The following is a 20898-nucleotide window of genomic DNA, read 5'->3' as shown; positions in this document are numbered from 1 at the left end:
GAGCTGGATTGGAACTGGAGAATCTGGGACATGGAATGCCAGCACCACAGGTAGAAGCCTAGACTACTGTATCACGGTGCTGGCCCTTGTAATTTTCTTGATCTACCTACTATTCTATCCTATCCATATTCTGACATCCATTTGATTTGATTACCAAACACCAAATTCTTCTCTTAAGGGCACTTGCCTTAACCTCTAGACTCAGACACACCTTGAATTTGTAAATCATATTGGCTGATCTGATATTTGCCTCCTGGTACCAGGCATGGTGATGTAAAGGACACTGTTGGAATTCTCTACACTCTATGGTCTCAAGATGCTGGGCCCATGCCTGACCTCATCTCCTACTGGGTCAGAGAAAGAGATATCCTCTCATGTCCTTGCCCATATGTAGGTCCAAATTTTGTGGCAAAAGATTTGGCAGAGGTATTAATTTGCATTTGTCCCTTCTGTCTCCTCTCATCCTTCATTCCTCTCTTAAGTATGTATGAGATGTCTTTAAAACGTTTATGGAAAATGTGTGTATTACAAACTCTGCATGGAAAGCCGGCGCCGTGGCTCAATAGGCTAATCCTCCACCTTGCGGCGCCGGCACACCGGGTTCTAGTCCCGGTTGGGGCGCCGGATTCTGTCCCGGTTGCCCCTCTTCCAGGCCAGCTCTCTGCTATGGCCAGGGAGTGCAGTGGAGGATGGCCCAGGTGCTTGGGCCCTGCACCCCATGGGAGACCAGGAAAAGCACCTGGCTCCTGGCTCCTGCCAGGATCAGCGCGGTGCGCCGGCTGCAGCGGCGGCCATTGGAGGGTGAACCAGCGGCAAAGGAAGACCTTTCTCTCTGTCTCTCTCTCTCACTGTCCACTCTGCCTGTCAAAAAAAAAAAAAAAAAAAAAAAAAAAACAAACTCTGCATGGATTTCAAAATACTTTTTGCACCAAAATATACTTATCTTTTTTCTACTTTTTCCATGAAATTTTTAAATACTTGCATAGATTTTTTGCATCTCCCTGATGCAAATATTGATTTTGTGGGAGAAAACAACAAAAGCCAATTGAAGCCAACTGCTCTCATTATCTTTTGTAAATATCAATGCTTGTTGCAGAAGCAATGCTCATGTACTGGAGACACATGGAGAAAGGATGGAGTATTAAGGGTGAGAATAGTGGGGAAGACTTCTAGACTCCAAAGAGACACTGAGAATGGCAAGGTGAGAGAAATCTAGGGTTCCCACTAGGAAAAGTAGTCACAACAGAATGAATGGAAGCATAAAACAGCACAGAAGCAGGCAGTAATGGCTTACATCAGTGTGTAGAGAGACTCAGGCATAGACAGGACTGAACTATCATCTTTTAAAAAAAATTATTTGAAAAGTATAATGACAGCAATAGATGGAGATGCAGAGGCAGAAGGAGAGAGAGATACCTTCCACAAACTGGTTCACTCCCCAAATGGCTTGGATGGTCAAGAGTATGCCAATTCAAAGGCAAGAGCTCAGAACTCCATCCTGGTTCTGGTCTCCCACATGAGTGACAGGGACCTAAGAATTTGGGCCATTTTCTGTTGCCTGCCCAGGTGCAGTTAGATGGGAAATGGAGCAATCAGGACTTAAACGGGGACTCTGATATGGGATGCAAATGTGGCAGGCAGCAGCTTAATCTAGCTTAATCTGCTGCGCCTCTATGCTGGACAATATTACGTGGCCAATTAAATGTCTCCAAATGTTTAGGAAGACTTTAAGAAAGCCAGAGAAAATGCATTACTCTCAGCTTGCTGAGAGTAGGCAGCCAAGATGACAGAACCTGATTCAAAACCCAAAGGCGTGGCCCTGGGTCTGCCATGGATGTGAGTCCCTGAACCTCCATGAAGAGAGAGCGATTCAAAGGAAGAAACCATATTTCTTATAGTCTTTCTCACTTGGGCATCCACAAAAGCAACAAGCACTAGTGCTTCAGTTACCCATTGTATGCACCAAAATCACTTCTCTCTAATGCACCCAGGATGGTGTTTCTTATGCACCATACTTGGGAGAATCGTTCTATGGATCAGATGAGGAGCCTTGTGGAGAAGAACTTCAACAAGGAGAGCACTGCCTTGCCTCAACAAAGAAATAAGAAACAGCCTTCCAGATAGAGAGGGGGTGCTTAATGGGTATGTGGTTGCAGTAGGATAGGAGAAATAGCTGCCAATGTTCTACAGCAAGGTAGAATAATTTAACAATAATTCATTGTATACTTCATATGAGCTAGTACACAGGATTTCCCATGCTTCTAACATAAAGAAATGGTAAATATTTGAGTTGAGGCTATAACAATGATCCTTCTCTGACCATTACATACATACACACACACACACACACACACACACACACGTGCTGAATTATCTATACCACTCTTCCTAATACTCTAAGGACCACTGATCAATGTGAAACAAGGATGTTTTCAATGTACTAGATGACTCTGTAAAACCAAAACACTTTAAAGATGTGAAGGAAATAATATGGTTGCATACATTTTGCCTTTGTTGTTTTCCTGGTTTTTTTATTCTTTTATTTCTAAATTGACAGATAAAATTGCACTTATTATATACAATGTGATGTTTCAAAGTATATTTATACATACACACTGTGGAATGATTAAACCTGGCTAATTACTGCATATATTACTTTAGGCTATTATTTTGTGATGAGAACATATCACTCAATCTTTTGCGTTTTTCAAGAATACAGTGTATTGTAACTTCCATTTTAATGTAAAGCACATCTCCCTGATCACACTGTGTGACCTGTCACTGTATTTCTGCCTACGAATAAGCTCCTGAAGAAAATCAAACTGGATGTTTATCATCAATGTTTTGGTATTTCCAAAAACTTTAAGATGATATTGACATACTAATGAGAAAGCAAAAGAAAGGTTTTGAAGGAACTCCTTCATGTACACATTCATCATATTCACTGGGTTCACATTGCATTGAGTTTAATAAAAATGCAATCTAAAGAATTACTGTAGTTCTAAAAAAAATAGTTCTAAAAACAACAAAGTCAAATGCCAAAACTAGCTTGAAGAATAGGGGTATTTAGAGGAAAAAAAAAAATAGTTGGAGTGGTTGGCTTGTGATGCAGCAGGTTAAGCTGCTGCCCACAACACCTGCATCCTGTATCAGAGCCCCAGTTCAAGTCCTGACTACTCTATTTCTCATCCAACTGCTTACTAATGTACCTAGGAAGGCAGTGGAGGATGGCCCAAGTGCTTAGGCCCCTGCCACCCAGGGGGTTCTGGGAGAAGTTCTTGGCTCCAGGCTTAGGCCTGGCTCACCCCTGACCCATGCGGCCACTTGGGGAATGAACCAGAGGTTGAAAGACCTCTCTCTGTGTATCTCACCTCCTCTCTCTCTCTCTCTCTGTAACTGATTTTCAAATAAATTAGTTAATTTAAAAAAACATAGTTGGGGGGCTGGCGCTGTGGCACAGCAGATTAATGTCCTGGCCTGAGGTGCCAGCATCCCATATGGGTGCCAGTTCAAGTCCTGGCTGCTCCACTTTCGATCCAGCTCTCTGCTATGGCCTGGGAAAGCAGTACAAGATGGCCCAAGTCCTTGGTCCCCCTGCACCAATGTGGGAGACCCAGAAGAAGCTCCTGGCTTCGAATGGGCATAGCTCTAGCCATTGCAGCCATCTGGAGAGTGACCCAGTGGATGGAAGACCTCTCTGCCTCTCCTATTTCTGTGTAACTCTTTCAAATAAATAAATAAATCTTTAAAAAAAAACATAGTTGGAATAAAAAGCCTGTGTACATGTAGTACATAAGAGGATTAGGTTGATTGATAATCATCATTTACTATGGTTTGTTAATGTAAAACACAAACACATTTGTTTTATCTATAAACATTAGCAAACAATGCTATAAATCATTGAATATGATTTTAGAATTTTTTTGATATTATGTTTTAGTCTGAAGTAAATCATCTGCCTCTACACTTAATAAGTCATCTTGATCCAATAGGCAAATAGAAAGAACTGGGAAACTGAGTATGTTATGAGAAAAATCAACTTTTCCTACTAGGCTCTCCTTATATAGATCCCTTCCAATACCAGTTAGCAAGCAATCAACACATGCGAACAATCTGGCAACAGACACCTGCTGCATGTCCTCCTAATTTAATTCAATCCCAACACTGCCTAGAGACGGCATCAGAGCCCACAGGCTGAGGGTTCAGGCCCCAGTACTGCCTTTCTTCTCTCCCCACCTTCAGTTGCCAGCCTCAGGCTCCAGGCTGTCTCCTGTGTGCTCCTGACCCTGTGGCTATAAACCGAATTTCTCACAACCACCTCGCACCTTCTATTCTTTTCCTTGAGCAGCTCTCAGAACTCAGGGAAACTCAACACAACATTTCTGTTTACAGGTTTCTAAGAAAGGATTTTAAAGGTCACAAAGTTAGAGATGCAGAGAGCGAGGGAAGGGGAAAGCGCACACAGTGTCCATACCTTCTGTAGATGCTGCCCTCCGGGAACCTCCTTGAGTTCAGCTAGCTGGAAACTCTCTGAACCTTATCTTTTGGGCTTTTATGGAGAATTCATTGCATAGGCATGATGGAAGCATGTGATTGGATAAAAAGGGTATTGGATCTTATGCAAACAGACTGAGGGGACGTCCATCAGGGCCTGTCTGACCAGATTCTTCAGCTGTCCTTCCTCTGGGTGATGGGGCTGGACCCTTTCTAAATTGGGGATTTTTATCTCTTTACTATCAGAGAAGGTATTTCTGAGAATTTGAAGTTACAGCTTCTATGGGCCACCTCCCATAATTTCTATGGACTGCCTCGGGGAAGGAGTGGTTAGGAACTGTGAGAAAGAAAAGTAAATATCACAGAGACCATTTTAGAGAGATGATACCACAGTGCAAAGACCCAAAGGGGTTAGCATAGCAGAGAAACACTCAGTGAAGGAGACAGTGAGAGATTGGTAGGGACAGAGGAGTAGACCAGGCCAGATTGGGAAGGATTTCTAGGTCTTGGCAGGAGTGTTGATTTTAATCAGTGTGTGTTGGGCAGAAATTTCAAAACAGAGGAATGCAGAAGAAAGAATCAAGGGGATCAGTTAGGGTGCTACTCCTGGAGGCTATTCTATCATCCAGATTTAATGTACAGATCCGAAGATGAGCAAAGACACAAAGGGAAGAACAGAATGTGTGGACTGTGCCTTACCGAAACAGATAAGGCCAGTGCAATGAAAGGAAGGTGGAGAGACCTGAGGAAAATGAAGCCAATGTAATGACAAAATGCTTGAGTTGGGAGGAACACAGAAGTTACCTTGTGTAACTGCTGTATTTTACTGAAAGGAAGTTAAGCATCAGAAATCTTTGCAACTTCAAGTATTTTACATAATTTTCTCTATCTTCCCTATTCACATAAAAGTAGCACTTGTTTATATCATTCTTGATCACTTCAGAAGCTACTTAATGGTTTGTAAGCTTCATATGATAGTTAATCTTTCAATATGACACTTACTTCCTCACTCTCAAATTCTAATGTGATAACAGGGAAAACATAATAAATGTATAAACCCAACAAAATGAGCAAAGCGAGAAACTTCAGTTCATGGGAGACAGCAACACTATTCTGAAAGAGTGAAGGAATGGGAAGTTAGAGAAAGAAAGTAAATATAGGGAAGCCGTGGCTCAGAATACACATGGAAACAATAGCAGGGGAGCACCAGACCAGTCGATTTACATGGGTTTAATTTTTATCTCATAGATAGAAAATATTCTAAACTGATGAGTCAGAAAACAATATCATATTTAAAAAGCTGATTCTACATTTCAAACACTAAACTATCAATGTTTTACAACTTATAAAATTGGTACTTTTGTCCCTATCTCCTGGATGAGTAAATGGAGATATGGAAGATCAGGTTTAAGGTGACCAAGCTTACACATGGTAAAGCTGAGATACAAAACCAAGAGTTTATAGATCCAGATTCACATGCATGGCTATCATTTTATCTTAACTGTGTGTATAATTGTGGAGCTACAATATAAAATAAAACTTTAAATATTTAGGAGAGGTTGTTTCAGAGAAATAGGACAAGGGGGTACTCAGAAATGGAACAATGACTGTACCTTCCCTTGAAATTGTACACTGTCTTGTGTCTTAGTATTTGTTTTCCTATCTTATTTTTAAGCACTTGAAAATACTTGAAGTCATTGAGTGATATTCAGTCATGTAAATGTGTTCAGCAATCTGCTACAGAGTACATGATGATTTTTCTCTACTTTTCAAAGTTTATACTCTAGAAACATAAGACTTAAATGAATCTTTTATAAAGATTATTCATGTATTTGAAAGGCAGAGGAATAAATAGAGATATCTTCTATTTTCAAGCTCATTACACAAATACCCTTAACGGAACTGGGCCAGGCCAAAGTCAGAGGCTCAGAGTTTCATCTGAGAATCCCAAATGCCACTAAGCACTTGAGCCTCTGCTGCCTACCAGGATTCGTCAGCAGGAAGCTGGATTGGAAGTGGAGGAGCCGGGACTTGAATCATGAATTCCAGTATAGGTTGTAGGCATCCCAAGCAGCAGCTTTTCCACTGCACCACAACACCTGCTCCTAAAAGATCTTTTCAAAAGTTTATAGATGGAGAAATATAAATGATTTTCCACAGACTCATACTTTTAAATTTCAAATACTTCTCTGACCATCCTTTCTGATATTTAAAAGTATACATAGAATAAAAAACCCAGGCTTAAACAGCCATAACTTAAAAAATCACAGGCAGTCAGCACAGTTCAAATCTTCAGTAATGTTTACCTCTTCGTGCATCTGAACTTAGGTTTCAAGATGGAATTTTTTAAATAGTCAATTAGATAACATAATCAACATTATGAAATAACAATCTTACCAGGTGAAGGACACAACCTCCTAGAAAGAGGATCTAATTTTATAATGTAAAAAGTAGTTATTTAAATTAAAATAAGGGGCCAGTGATGTGGTGCAACAGGTTAAGGCCCTCTGCAATGCATCCCATATGGGCACTGGTTTGTGTCCCAGCTGCTCCACTTCCAATCCAGCTCTCTGCTATAGCCTGAGAAAGCAGTAGAAGATGGCCCAAGTGCTTGGGCCTTTGCACCCACGTGTGAGACCTGGAAGAAGCTCCTGGCTTCAGTTCAGCACTATTGTGGCCATCTGGGGAGTGAAACAGGGGATGGAAGACCTTTCTCTCTCTCATTCTGTCATTCTCTCTCTCTCTCTCTCTCTGCCTTTGAAATAAATAAATATAAAAAAATTAAATATTTTTCCTTAGGCCCTAGACCATCATCTGAATGTATGTCCCATGAGTATTACTGAACAAGAAAATAAAACCAAAGCAGAACTTAGGGGAAAATTGACTCCTGCTGTTTTCAAACAACCACACCAAAAATCAGCTGTGGAATTCAAAAAATACAGATCTCTCTTGGAGATTCTGTTTAGTAGAATAAATGTGCTGTGGAAATATTGGGGGGAGGGGACAAAATGACAATAAAACACATCAGCAGCCACAATGTGAAACACTGACACTAACAGAGTATCTATACTCAGGGCAGTTTCTTTCCATGTGAATTAACCTGGTGATTCTGCTGAAACCTATTCTACACCAAACATGGAAAATGTAAAGTCAAAGAGGAAATCATGAATAATCAAGGCCAGGCATGCACTTTGTCTTTATTGTTCTGATTGATTCCTGGAGAAAGAAAGCAACAGACAAATGGAAAGTGAACAGAGAGTACCTTTGGGATATTTCCAAAAATAAGTGTCTATGGTTGACATTGGCCTTTCTACAGTCAGAAACCCTGGAACTAGAAAACTTCCCACAGGTGACACATGAGGAGAAGCCACCCCTGTGAGGGTGCATCCCATGTGAATGAAGGTTCAAGTCCCAGCTGCTCCACTTCTGATCCAGCTCCCTGTTAAGGTGCCAGGGAAAGCCATGGAGATGACCCAAGTGCTTGGGCTCCTGACACCCACTTGGGAGACCTGAATGGAGTTCTAAGCTGTTGGCTTCAGTCTGGCCCAGGCCTAGCCATTGTAGCTATTTAGGAAGTAAACTAGTGGATGGAAGATTTCACTCTCACTTTCACTCTGCCTTTCATATAAATAAATAAATTTCTCATCCTATATACAGGCACCAGTTAGACTCCTGGCTGCTCCACTTCCACTCCAGCACCTGCTAATCTGCTTGAGAAAGCAGCAGGAAGACAACCCAAGTTGTTGACCAGGGTGGAATTCCAGGCTCCTGGCTTCAGCCTGGCCTAGTCCTGGTTGTTGTGGCCATTTGGAGAAGGAACCAGTGGATATAAGATCTTTCTCTCTCTCTGTAACTCGTTCAAATTAAAAAAAAAAAAACTTCACAAAAAATATCATAAGAAGCCTTTAAAACAAACAGTGACAATGTTTTTGATCCTCTTACTTCAAGAGCTGGATTGTACTTCCCTGGCTTCTGGATGTGAAGCTAAATGAGGCAACTCGGGGCTGACTAAGGGAGCACTCCTGCAATGTGCACTAATCTTTCCAAAGGAGATCTCATGCCATTTATCAGGATAACTGAACAAGAAGAAAGGAAAATACCCAGACCTTCTCTGGGCTTCAGATATTATTTGACTGACAGCAGGAGACAAAAAAGCAAGTGTGGCCCGGCACCGCGGCTCACTAGGCTAATCCTCCGCCTTGCGGCACCGGCATACCAGGTTCTAGTCCCGGTCAGGGCACCAGATTCTGTCCAGGTTGCCCCTCTTCCAGATCAGCTCTCTGCTATGGCCCAGGAGTGCAGTGGAGGATGGCCCAAGTGCTTGGGCCCTGCACCCCATGGGAGACCAGGAGAAGCACCTGGCTCCTGCCTTCGGACCAGCGTGGTGCGCCGGCCGCGGCGGCCATTGGAGGGTGAACCAACGGCAAAGGAAGACCTTTCTCTCTGTCTCTCTCTCTCACTGTCCACTCTGCCTGTCAAAAAAAAAAAAAAAAAAAAAAAGTGTGGCTCTGTGGTTAGTGTGGGTTAAAGCAGGCCAAAAAATGAGAAGAGAGTAGGACCCAAATCCAAAGATGCACTATATGTATTTCTTTTATCTCCAAGTGCTAAATTGGGTAGGATGCAGTGTGCAGCTGGCAAAAATTTTATATTGCTTGTTTGACCAATGGTGAAGAGACATTAGGGTAGCATAAGAGAAAAACAAGTGAATGCCTTTGGGGTTTCTCATTCCTGAAACTTCAGAAGAAAAACCATGCTGTAGTTGGAATTACCAGGTTTAGAGCACGCATCTGGCCTAGCAGTGAAGATACTCACATCTCACATTAGGAGTATGTGGGTGGGATGCCCAGTTCCAGCTCCTGACTCCTGCTAATGCAGACCCTGGGAGGCAGCAGTGTTGGCTCAAGTAGTTAGGTTCCTGCCACTCATGTGAAGGACCTGGATTGAGTTCCTAGCTCCTGGGCATTTGAGGGAGTGAACTAGCAGATGGATCTCTCTCAAACAAACAAGCAAATATTTCTTAAATAAAAAGACTTGCAGGGATTAATGACATCCTCAGAGATTTAAGAATATTTTTGTGGATGATACCATGATATTCCCATTTGATTTATTTGAATGGCTCTTGCAAGAATTCCAGGAATGCCAATGATCTACCATAGACTGACCAAGTGTCCCCAGTCACAGTTCAGTGGGGATGTGTTATCTTTATCGGGGCACATCAGTTCTACATCTGCCACTTAGTCTTATCTATTGAGTTGGTAAATCTAGTTTTTTGAATCCCCATCAATAAAGAGAGTCAAAAACTCTACCTTTAGATGGGGAGGGTAGCATTGAAGTAAACTCTCCCAGTAATGGTCCAGAGCTATGTTAAATTGCTCACTCTCTGTTTCTATCCTAATACAGTACATGGGACACTTGATCACCCTCATGTTCTGAAGGATGTCACTCTGTTTCTATAAGGAGAGAGAAAATATTTTGCAAGTTAGACTAGGTGAGCATAAAGTACTAGTATTCTGGATAGTTTGGTTAAATACTGGATGTTGTGTTACATATCACTAATAAGTGTCTGGTCTTTGCCCTATTCCTGACACAGAATTCCTAAAATGCTTGGAATTTCCTAAATGATTAAAATGATGACAATAAAATGAGCATTTCCTATTATTTATAGCACACACACACATCTGAGTTTCTGTGAATAAAATAACTTTTGGAAAGCCCCTGGATAGCATGTGATGGAGCGAAGTGCCTGGGGGACCAACCTTGTGAAAAAGAGTAGAAACTTTCAACTCCACTTCCTCACTTCCAGGAAGGGAGAAGGACTGAAGATTAATGTCAACACCAAGGCCAGTGATTTTATCAATCACACCTATGTAATCATGCTTCCATAGAAATCTAATGGGTCAGAGTTTGGGGAACTTCCAGGTTGCTGAACAAGAATGCACCCAAGTGCAAGGGTGACGATGCACCCCAGAACTCCAGGTGTGCAGGAGCTCCAGTAATCAGGGCTCTACCAGACCTTGCTCCCTATACCTCTTAATCTGCCAATGTCTATCTTTTAGTATGTTCTTTGTGATAAACTGGGAATCCTGCCAATAAACTGTTTTTTTTTTTTTTTTTTTTTTTCCTGAGTGGGAAGCAGTTCTGGCCAGTGATGGGACTCACTGGGATCAGGGAGCTTTCAATTTATAGCCAGTCAGTAGCACAGGTGGATACTGATTGGCATCTGAAGCAGCGAGGGGGGAGGATTCTTGTCAGACAGAGCCCTTAATTGTTGGGATCTGATGCTATCTCCAGGTAGGCAATGTAGGAACTGAGTTACATTGTAGCATACTCAGTCAAGGTCCAAAGGGAATTGAAGAAATGCTTAGTGTGGCGAGAAACCTAAGTAACTGCTCTCAGAAGTGACAGTCTCTGTAAGTATGAGTATTGTGAAAGTATAGGAAATTTTTTTTTCTTCTATGACATATTTTAGCTGAAGGGTGGAAAGTAAACCTACAGATTTATGAATGTGCCAATCAGAGAGGGTCTTAGGATATCAGTGAAATGGTGATTTATAGAGCAGCCCCTTTAAGGTAGAGTACCATGCCTGCTGTTTCCAGAGACGAGCTACGTAGTTTGGTCAGCTTGGCTGGACTTTTAAGCAGCATATGTGCTAATTGAGAGCAAAGTTCCAATTCATGTATCAAGTACCATGAAAGCTACCAGTTATGAACTAACTCTAGAACAAAAGAAATTTGGTAATGTATTGAGGTTAAGACTTGAGAAAACTGCCAAGAAACTGATGGACTCAAAATGTATTCAGAAGTTAAATTTATGATATAACCCAATAGCAATAGAGACAAAAATAATCTCATTTTATATTTGTGTAATGAAACATTTGTAATCTACATAATACCGTTTACCGTTTTGTGCTTATATAGATACAGCTAACAGACCATTATTTAGAATCAAATTTTTGCTGGATTAAAGAATTGCAAGTAATAATATAATTTCCCTGAACACCTCATGAGTGACCTGCTTCACTTTGGCACCTTCAGACTAACACACTGAAAATGAGAAAATATTACCATGAGAAAGACACATCGTTTTCTTTGCATGGGTATGTGACTAAGGCAGAAATGCAATATTTGAAATATTTTGTTAAAAGTGAAAAAAGCCAGGAAAATACAGCTTTGTCTTTTGTCAACATAAATAGCCTTTTATATTTATATTTATATCCTACTTATAAATATACAAACAGTAATTAAGAGCATAGTCCCTGAAGGCAAATATTTTATACTCCCACCAATGATGACATTATATTCACATTTACCTGATTATATAATGTATGCTAAAATTTTATAATTTATGGAACTATGTATTAGCCAGAACATTGCATAGTACACATCACTTTATATAGAAAGTGTTTACTATTTTTACAGTTTCACTACTATTTTTCTCATTAGCTTACATATACACATATACATATATGTTTTATATGGCTTTGTATTTGTGTATGTGAATATATCAAAATTTCACTCCTAGTAAATGTGTCCCTGCAGAGGAGATTTATTTTACTGTGTTATAAAGTGGTCATTTAAATTCACCATTTGCACTTTTCAATTAAGAAGTAATTGCTGAGTATATTCTATATTTTAAATTCTGTATTGAGACTAGGAATAAACAAGTTCTGGTCTCCCCCTAAAGAAACCTATATTTTATTGCAGAGCAAGACAGAATGATGCCTATACCTATCAAAATTCTCCTATATTTGCCTTGTATTGTAGGTATTTTTACTTTTTCTCTCCCAAAGGATACTAAGGGCCTGCACAAGCACAGGTGCAGCAGTATGAGGTTAAGTTACCAAACAGTAACTGTCACAGTATTTCATGCTTAGCTTCTGAGCTCCAACATCTAATGCACAGATACATGTCACCTGGGATGACAGCCATCCACTCCTTTGGATGTATATCTGGGCCAAAGAGTCGACCAATTAATGTTTCCTTTATTAGTTTGCATATAACTAGAATCAACCCTTAGTAGGGAACAGAAATTGAATGATTCTCCATTTTATGGCAATTTTATAACAATTTCACACAATGAAAATACAATCATAAATATTACCTATCCACCAATGAGTCAGTGCCACATTCAAAGAAATACTCCTGTAATCAAAATCATTACTAGCAATGCCTATTTTTAACTGTATTTCCCAAACATAGATCTAACCCACAGTTCCAGGCACTAAGGGTGCTGTATTTTAATAATTCACTTTCCTTTTTTGGCTTATTCTCCCTCCAACACACCAAAATTCTTCCTAACTTGAAACTATATGAACTGTTCTTCTCCAGTGATCTACTGTACATTATATATTTATTATTTATTCTGGGAAGTAACTTGGAATAAACCAGCGTTCATCAGGACAGGATAGATGCTAAACAGCTTATTGAGAAGCAACCCAATGTTCCCGTAACTTACCCAATTCTCTTGGAAATCAAATGTAGTCATTTGATAACCAAGGAAGATTTTCCCCATAAAACTCATTTAATGATTCCAGGAATATTCATTTGTCAGTGACGGCTTTCAATTGTTATGTTCATTCATTTACTAGTAATGTGTTTGATGATAATCTAATCGGTTATAACATCAGGTCCTTTGGCTCAAAATATCTCCTGCTCTTTAATGTGGTTCTGCATCATAAATATGAGTAACCCCTTAGGGTTCAATTAGGAGTCATAGCCAGGGGGCCAGTGCTGTGGTGTAGGAGGTTAAGTCTCCACCTGCGGTGCTGGCATCTCATATGGGCACCAGTTAGTTTCCTGGCTGCTCCTCTTCTTTTTTTTTTTTTTTTAAGATATTTATTTATTTGAAAGTCAGAGTTCACAGAGAGAGAAGGAGAGGCAGCAAGAGAAAGATCTTCCATCTGCTTGTTCACTCCCCAATTGGCCGCAACGGCCAGAGCTTCGCCAATCCAGAGCCAGGAGCCAAGAGTTTCTTCCGGGTCTCCCACGCGGGTACAGGGTCCCAAGGACTTGGGCCATCTTCTATTGCTTTCCCAAGACATAGAAAAGAGCTGGATTGGAAGTGGAGCAGCCAGGACTCGAACCTGCGCCCATATGGGATGCTGGCACGGCAGGTGGTGGCTTTACATGCTATGCCATAGTGCCAGCCCCCATGCTCCTCTTCTGATCTAGCTCTCTGCTAATGGCCTGGAAGAGCAGTGGAGGATCGCCCAAGTGCTTGGGCCCCTGTACCTATATGGGAGACCCAGATGAAGCTTCTGACTTCAGCCTGGCCCAGCCTTAGCCATTGTGAACTTATGGAGAATGAACCAGTAGATAAAAGATCTCTCCCTTGCTATGTAACTCTGCCTCTTAAATAAATAAATCAACCAACCTTTAAAAAGAGCCATAGCTAAGGTATGTAATATTCTATAAAAATCAGATGTTCATGTTACTTTCATATTATCTATGTAGTCTCTGTAAATCTTGAGGAATTCACATGCAAACTTAAGTCTCCATCTAGGAGTTAAGTTCTCTGTTGAATCTATTAATTGAAAACTGTAGATCCAAAGTTACATAGGTCATATTTGGTAACAACTATTTTTGTACTCACCACAGTATTCACAATATGACTTTGAACATCACTTGTTCTACAGTTATTGTTGGAATGACAAAAAAGCTGTAATTCACTCACCTAATATCTTCCTTCATACGCCAAACACTGTTTATTAGTTAAAAGAAACATGAGATTTATGTAGGATTTTCCATAAATAGCTTATATAAACTCCACAATAATTTTTGAAATGGATGATCTTATCACTATTTTATAGATGAGAAAATCAATTTTCAGAGAGATTAAGGATTTTTCACAGATAAACAGCTAATATTTGGTATAGGTGAGATACAAAACTAAACTATAATTTCTAAACTCATTCCAACTTCACAAAAGATACCAATATGGCTAAAAATAATTCAGCGTGCCTATAAGAAACAGACTCACCCATGCACTCAAAAGATGAGCTCAGACTCAGGAAATGTAGCAAAAGCTAGACTTTATCCATGATCTTGCAAGACTGGGTGCCTAGTGGGCCAGCACACCTGGGGTAGTTTACAGCAAACTACTTATTTCCTAGCACACAGATCCCACCTCCAGTTTCTCATTGGCTGAGTACTACTGGGTTACAATCTTCACAGCATTTGTTTCAGCTGTTTTTGGCCACAACCATCCTGTTTGCCTAAGAACTTCCAGGTGCACGTAACCTAGCTGCTATTCTAGGTAGTTGTCTTCTCACAACTAAACACCTTACTTTGAAAAAGAACCAAATGTTTACTTCTTATATACCAAAGATAATAAAAAAAAAAAGAATAAAACGTAATCCAAAGTACAGGTATTGAGTCAAGGAAGGTATTTCACTTTTGCACAATAGAAAAAACAATAGAACATTTGAAGAAGCAATATAAGACAAATCAAAATCAGTGTATTGGTGCTTGGTAGGTTGAGATTATGCTTCACACATGTGAGAAATTCCAACATAATTTAAACAAGCTTATTCTCTCGCTTCACACTGAGAGGTTCCAAGATGCCTCTCCATTGTTGCCCTTAGGTTATAGCTTTCAGTACCATGGTCTCAAATTCCCACTGAAACTTCAGCTTTGGCCATCACCTTCCATGCATCAGGGAGGAAGTGGAAGGAAAGTATAAACTTATTTTATTAAGATTTATTTATTTACTTGAAACAGAATTACAGAGATGGGGAGAAATAGAAAAGTCTTCTCTCCACTGGTTCACCCTCCAGATGGCCACAACACTTGAGGCTGAGCCAGTCTAAATCCATGTGTCAGGATCCAGAAGCTTCTTGCAGGTCTCCCATGTGAGTGCAGGGGCCCAAGGATTCTGGCCATCTTCACTGTTTTTCCAGGCACATTAGCAGGGAAACTGGATTGGAAGTGTGGCAGCCGAGACTTGAATTGGTGCCAATATGGGATGCGGGCACTGCAGGCAGTGCTTAACTTACTACGCCACAATGCTGGCCCAATTTATTTTTAATGCCATTTCCTGGACACTGTACTTCCTTGCTTTCCATTGCCTTAATCCTGCCACATATCCACATCTGTCTATAGGATAAGCTGGCAAATGTATCATTTATTCTGGGCAAGAAGGGTGCTCAGTATAGGAGTTCACACATCACTTGGTATGCCTGTATGCCACATTGAAGTGCCTGAGTTTGTGTCCCAGCTCCACTCCTGAGTCCAGCTTCCTGCTAATGTGCACTCTTGGAGGCAGCAGGTGATGGCTCACATAGTTTGGTTTCTGCCACCCACATGGGAGAATTGAACTGAATTCCCAGATACTGTCATTGGCCTCTGTGGACATTTGGGGAGTGAGACAGCAGATGGGAGTGTGCTCACTCTCTCACTTACTCTCTCCCCTCTCTCTCTCTCCCTCTCAAATAAATATTTTTTAAAGAAATGTGGCCTTTATTCTCAACAGCAAAAGTATCAGTTAAAAACTGGAAAGTAATTTGCAGAAGAGAATAGGTGTTAAAGGACAACCAGAGTTGCTGCTTCAATATCAAACCCAAACTCATTATCATTCTCCATGGCCAGGTTTTCCTCTTCTCACTACTAACAGTGTAACTCTTTTTTGCTTCACTAACACTCAAAAGTGTTTGCTTTTAAGTGAATTTAGGGAAATAACACAGGAAAATATGAGGTTATATAATCAAGCAATTAAAAAATTCCAAGTAGAAGACTATGCTGCATACCAGGTCTATAACAGCCTCAATTTCAGTTTTGTAACCTATCATCCTACATGTCTTCTTCTTTAACAATCCCTGAATGACTTTACCCTGTAGCAACACTTATAAGCATATTTTAACTGATTGCCCACCCCAAATTTCCCACCATCAAAATCTAATTTCTGGGGTTGGCATTGTGGTGCAGCAAGCTAACAGCCACCTCTGAAGACAGGATCCCGTATCAGAGCACTGGTTCAAGTCCCAGCTACTCCACTTCTGATCCAGTCCCCTGCTAATGTGCCTGGGAAAGCAGTAGAAGATGGCCCAAGTGCTTGGGTCCCTACCACCTACATGGAGACCCAAATGGAGCACCAGGATTCTCACTTCTGTTTCACCAGCCCAAGCCTTTTCAATAATTTGTGGAGTGAACTACAGGATGGAAGAACTCTCTTTCCATCTCTCTTTCTCCCCCTTTCTCCATCTCTCTTTTTACATCTCTCTCACTATTCTCTTCAAATAAGTAAATAATTTTTTAGCGGCCGGCGCTGCAGCTCATTTGACTAATCCTCCGCCTGCGGCGCCAGCACCCCGGGTTCTAGTCCTGGTCGGGGCACTGGATTCTGTCCCGGTTGTTCCTCTTCCATTCCAGCTCTCTGCTGTGGCCCGGGAGTGCAGTGGAGGATGGCCCAAGTCCTTGGGACCTGCAACTGCATGGGAGACCAGGAGGAAGCACCTGGCTCCTGGCTTCGGATCGGCACAGCACGCAGCCATAGCAGCCATTTGGGGGGGTGAGCCAACGGACAGGAAGACCTGTCTCTCTCACTGTCTAACTCTGCCTATAAAAAATAATTTTTTTGACAGGCAGAGTGGACAGTGAGAGAGAGAGAGATGGATAGAAAGTTCTTCCTTTGCCGTTGGTTCACCCTCCAATGGCCACCGCAGCCAGCGCTCTGCGGCCACTGCACTACGCTGATCTGAAGGCAGGAGCCAGGTGTTTCTCCTGGTCTCCCATGGGGTGCAGGGCCCAAACACTTGGGCCATCCTCCACTGCACTCCCGGGCCACAGCAGAGAGCTGGCCTGGAAGAGGGGCAACTGGGACAGAATCTGGCGCCCTGACCAGGACTAGAACCCAGGGTGCCGGCACCGCAGGCAGAGGATTAGCCTATTGAGCTGCGGCACCGGCCAAAAAAATAAAATTTTAAAAATCTGATTTCAGAAGCATATATAGCAAAATATTACTAATAATGGAATAAATAAGAAGGTTAACAGTTTCACTATATTTCCTGATTTTCTATGTTTTTGAAATTTTACTAATATATGTTAAAAATGTTTTTAATTAGAAACCTAATCTGTTCCTCAGGAATAAAACAATCTTTCATGCTGGAAATCCTTCTTTGATTTTTTTCCCACATGGAAAATGGAATGTGTAGCTTCCACGTCACCTCCTAATTTTTGGCTTGCATTTTAGTGAAATGTTGTACATATAGTGATTTCTGCTTGCCGGGTTATAAGCACCATGTGGGCTTAGCAAATGTCTCAGTAATAAACCCTAATAAATTACATATATAATTGAAGTAAAAGGAGATATATCAGGGCAGGCATTTAACCTAGTAGTTAAGATGCCAGTGTCCCATATGGGAGTATCAAGCTTCAGTACCCAACTACAGCTCCTGATTCCAACTTCCTACTAATGCAAACCCAGGGAGGTGGCACTGATGGCTCAAGTAATTGAGTTCCTGTCACCCACATGGGAGACCTGAATTGATTTCCTGGTTCCTGGCTTTCACCCAAGTTGAAGATTGGGATATTATTGCAGACATTCGGAGAGAGTAAGCTCTGTCTTTCTTACATTCTTCCATGATCTCTATCTCTCAAATATATGCATATGTGTGTGTATATATATATATATTTATATATATATAAATGCAAAGACTACCTACCTAGCACATGTTGTATGAATGTGTAATTCACATCATAAATGAAGATAAATAAAAATATTGATAAATAGCAAAAGCAAAACTAAAACACCATAGGAAATATTTTTCAACATTAGAAAGCTAAAACTTCTGATAAAATCTTGACAATTTTCTAGAAACTGAAAAGTCTTGGCATGTAGATCATTTCCAATCAGATTATATTTTTTTAAATGTATTTGAAAGTCAGAGTCACAGAAAGGCAGAGGCAGAGGCATAAAGAGAAAGAGAGATCTTCCTTCCGTTGGTTCACTCCCCAAATGGCTGCCATGGCCGCTGCTGCGCCAATCTGAAGCCAGGAGCCAGGTGTTTCCTCCTGGTCTCCCATGCGGGTGCAGGGGTGCAAGTACTTGGGCCATCCTCCGCTGCCCTCCTGGCCCACAGCAGAGAGTTGTACTGGAAGAGGAGCAGCTGAGACTAGAACCCGACACTCATATGGGATGCTGGTGCTACAGGCAGAGAATTAACCAAGTGAATCACGGCACTGGCCCCTCAGATTATATTTTATACCCAGAAAGTATATATTGAGACTTCAATCTCAGTTTGAAGCCAAGTGGAGTCAACAGTGATTTATCCCCAGACTCCATAGACATTCAGATTTTATGTTTGACATTGCCTGTCATGGGACTCTGAGTCATAAGAAGAGAACTTAAGGTCATAAAGTTTGACAAATTGAGCAAAATAAAAAGTATTTACTGGAGCTATGGAAATTGGCTGAAGGGAAGCAACATGGCTATGTGGGAAAAGAAATTTTTAGATAAAATACTATATAGGCCAGCGCCGCGGCTCAATAGGCTAATCCTCCGCCTTGCGGTGCCGGCACCCCGGGTTCTAGTCCCAGTCAGGGTGCCGGATTCTGTCCTGGTTGCCTTTCTTTCAGCCCAGCTCTCTGCTGTGGCCCGGGAGTGCAGTGGAGGATGGCCCAAGTGCTTGGGCCCTGCACCCAATGGGAGACCAGGAGAAGCACCTGGCTCCTGCCATCGGATCAGCGCGGTGTGCCGGCCGCAGCACGCTGGCCGCGGCGGCCATTGGAGGGTGAACCATCGACAAAGGAAGACTTTTCTATCCATCTCTCTCTCTCTCACTGTCCATTCTGCCTGTCAAAAAAATAAAAAAAAAAGAAAAGAAAAAGAAATACTATGTAAAAATACAGTTGATTCCATAAATAAAGGTATCACTGAGATGAGATCTGAATCGTGAATTAAAAGCATCTTTATAGTTTTGTGTGTGTGTGTGTGTGTGCATAAATAGTATCCCCAAGTTAGTTCCAGAAAATAATTGCAAAGTCAGGATTTAGTTTTCCTGAATGAGTGATTTTGACTCTTTCAGTTAATCCTCGGTTAGCAAGACTATGTCAGCGTGTGTGTGAATTCATGCAAGGATTTATGGACTAGTGTTCATAAAGGCCAGAAACAGAAACTACACTGTGCAGCTGAATTGTACTGATTTCTAGATGCCTCATACATTATATGTTATCATTCCTGACAGATTTCTTAGCACGGTGAAGCATGGCACTCTTCACAGTTTACTGAGAAATAGCAATATGAGTAGTCCAAATTTTCATGGCCAATTCATCTCTGCAGGAGAAATTATTATTGATTTGGGCTTGCAGGGGAAAATGTCAGGAAGTTTATCCCTGGGCCACTAGGATGGAGGTTAGTGCTAAGAGAACACGAAGAGAAACAGAAGCTCTGCCTATATTCCTAATTGAAAGGCAGGAAGGAGCAGGGTGACTTTTCCTCGATTTATATGCCAGTAAAAACTTGTTTACAAATTGTCTATGAAAGAGTCAGAGGGCTCTTTTGACGTAGGTGCACAGGTTTGTTTATCCTATTCAAAGTAAGAATTGATACTCAAATAAGGTTTTCACAAAACGTTCTCCCAGATTTGTGGAACCTTGCCTAGAAATCACTGCTTTGTGCCTGGTTTTATTTTACAAGGTTCATGTGATGCCTCAAGAAGTGAAATAAGGCACATCATTAGCTATTGTTAGCCATTACGCAGAGGGAGGAGCCCCCCCGCAACTTCCACAGTCCTGTGTAGTTACCATCTGACGCCAAATTCAGAAACATGCATTAGTGTTTCATTTCTCCCCTATGAATTTTTAGAGTAGCTTCAGAAAGACTATGGTCATCTTTGAAGAGCCATCTGAGGTATTCCTAACTACCTTTAAAGTTGCAAACTAAAATCAGGACAGGGCTCACTGAAGCAGGTTTTACACCATGCCTAAGAAATGGTCTGCTGAGAAATGGTGACAGACAATTTCAATGAGAGTTTGGATGGCTTTACTAGAGATCCCAGTAAAGGTCAAGTTAGAAGATCAAAGAATAGGTGGGAGAACGGGGCAAGAGAAAAGGGAGGCAACAAACCTACGATAGAAAAGAGACCTGAAAGGAAGTGTAGTGACCAGCAAACACAAAATGCCACATGGACAGCATGATTCAGGCAGAGACCTCTCCTATAATTAAGCACATTTGTCAAAGTGCAATGCCTTCCTCATTTGTACCGTAAGTACCAGGGGGCAGTATTTGAAGGTGGGGAGTACAGCACCAATAAGAGGGGTGGATTATAAACTTAGGCTTGGAATGGAGACAGATTTTTATTTCTCTATTTATTTTGTGAAATTGAGCAACTTTCTGAAACTCTGGAGCTTGAGTTTACTGGACACTAATGTGTTAAAAATTACCACCCCTCCATCATGGGACAATTCTATT

At 41.2% G+C, this 20898-nt stretch overlaps 1 protein-coding gene across 6 annotated transcripts in view; it reads right to left on the bottom strand.

Moving 5' to 3' along the window:
* The window catches only part of CD36 (CD36 molecule (CD36 blood group)), a 233588-nt gene that overhangs the window by 123513 nt on the left and 89177 nt on the right, over positions 1-20898 (bottom strand). The window contains exon 1 of one of the 6 annotated variants that reach the window (XM_089328506.1): positions 14473-14599. The exons of the other annotated variants lie outside the window; for them this stretch is intronic. The gene's annotated coding sequence lies outside the window, so the exon portion shown is untranslated. Of the gene's footprint in view, positions 1-14472; positions 14600-20898 lie in introns of those variants that run through there. 6 annotated transcript variants of the gene reach the window in all.

Source organism: Oryctolagus cuniculus, chromosome 3 (genome assembly GCF_051225735.1).
Source record: "Oryctolagus cuniculus isolate XC-2025 breed Fujian yellow rabbit chromosome 3, ASM5122573v1, whole genome shotgun sequence".
NCBI lineage: Eukaryota > Metazoa > Chordata > Mammalia > Lagomorpha > Leporidae > Oryctolagus > Oryctolagus cuniculus.
Note: the sequence above shows the minus strand (reverse complement) of the source record. Positions and strands in the feature narration are given on the sequence as shown.